This window comes from Elephantulus edwardii, unplaced genomic scaffold, assembly GCF_000299155.1.
Source record: "Elephantulus edwardii isolate Elephantulus edwardi_28Jun2011 unplaced genomic scaffold, EleEdw1.0 scaffold00087, whole genome shotgun sequence".
NCBI classification, from domain to species: Eukaryota; Metazoa; Chordata; class Mammalia; order Macroscelidea; family Macroscelididae; genus Elephantulus; species Elephantulus edwardii.
The window spans coordinates 7,529,166-7,531,202 of record NW_006399837.1 but is presented as its reverse complement, the minus strand read 5'-3'; positions in this window follow the sequence as shown (position 1 = coordinate 7,531,202).

Below are 2,037 nucleotides of genomic sequence, written 5' to 3'. Positions count from 1 at the left end.
TGCTGTGTCAACTGGTATCTCTATTTGCAACTTTTTGAGAAAGCGCCATACCACCTTCCACAGTGACTGCACCATTTTACACTCCCACCAACAGTGAATCAGGGTTCCAGTTTCTCCACAACCTCGCCAGCTTCTGTTGCTTGCTGTTCTGTTAAATTTTGCTACTCTGGTTATTCACTTTTCAAAAGTGCTTCTTCCAATAATGAGATTTTCTAGAAACCCAGAATTTTTTTTCTTACTGCCAAAAGGAAAAAAATCCTTCCTTCTGCTTGATGCTATAATTAGCTAATAATGATCATAAACGTAGAGATGGATCTAGAACATTCACAACAAATAAATGTAAAGTGCTACCAAATGGAGAAATGTGCCATCCTCTCAGTTCTCAAGGTAGCAAAAACACAAGCCTCTTATTTTAGTACCAGTTCTGCCATGAGTGAGATGAGGCAGGATCTTTTCGATACCACTCATCTGCTCAAGTGGTAAAACTTTCTGGAAGCGCTTTGTCTTCATATACTAGAGGACAACAGGCAAGATGTTTACTTTTGTTCAAAAATCTGCTACTGGAAAGCTACAGCAGAACTCACTGATTTTCCCCTACTATGCACTCGCTCTTTTCTCTTTAAGTAAAGCCCTATATTTTACCTGAGCACATGTCTGCCTAATAAACACTCCATAATCTTTTCTGCTAGATGCCAAGTTAATGATTAAGCTCAAGTCAAAAGGGAAAATGTAGGTAAGATTTCTAGAAATACACAATCATAGAACTCCCACTTACACTCTAATAGTGAGTTGTAAAGGGTCATTACAGAAAAATGCTCATATATTTAGACTTACACCCAAAATTAAGGAACCCAGGTAGTGTAGTGGGTTATGCTGTTTTTTATGTGCCAGTGTTTCTTGTGACTCATAGCAACCCTATGCACAGTAACTCTGAAGCCTGCTCTACCCTGAGCAAACTTCATTGTTCCTGGCATATCTACCCCTCTTACCACAGTCATGGAGTCAATCCATCTCATCATCCAGGATCTTCCTTTCTTTTGCTGTCCCTCCACCTTTACAAACATGATGTTCCTCTCCAAGGATTGGTCCCTTCTTGTAACTCCAAGGAGCAGTCTGGTTTCACCCTCTCCAGGAAGAAACTGTTTGTTCCCTTAGTAGTCCATGGTATTATCCAATACTCTTCCCCAGAACATTTAATTGTGCTAATGCGAAACCTGCACTTGGATCAAGAGGCAGTAGTCAGAACAGAGCAGGGCAACACTGCATGGTTCAAAATTGGGAAGGGTGTACGCCAGGGATGCATCCTGTCTCCATACCTTTTCAACATGTATGCAGAGCAGATTATCCGAGAAGCTGGGCTCTATGAGGAGAATTGTGGCGTCAGGACTGGTGGAAGATCTATTAACAATCTGCGTTATGCAGATGACACAACCCTGCTTGCTGAAACTGAGGAGGACCTCATGCACTTGCTGTGAAGGGGCAAAGACTGCAGCCTTCAGTATGGACTAAGGCTCAATGTCAAGAAGACAAAGATTCTCGCCACTGGACCAATTGGCAGCATCAGGATGGATGGCGAAGAGACTGAGATTGTTCACAGGTTCAGTTTGCTTGGCTCCACGGTCAACACTCTTGGCACCAGCAGTCAGGAAATCAAAAAGCGTATCGCGATGGGAAAGTCTGCTGTTAGGGACCTCTCAAAGGTACTCAGGAACAACAGTGTCTCTATAGAGACTAAGGTACTCCTGATACAGGCCATGTTATCTGCAATCGCTTGTTATGCATCAGAGAGTTGGACAATGACTAGGGAGGACAGAAGGAAAGTGGATGCTTTTGAGCTGTGGTGCTGGAGAAGGGTACTGAATGTACCATGGACTGCCAGGAAAACAAACAGATTTGTCTTGGAGAGGGTTAAGCCGAGCTGCTCTTTGGAGGCAAGGATTCTAGGGCTTCGTCTGACATACTTTGGACATGTTGCCAGGAGGGACGGGTCCTTGGAGAGGGACATCATGCTTGGGAGGGTGGAGGGACAGCTCAGGA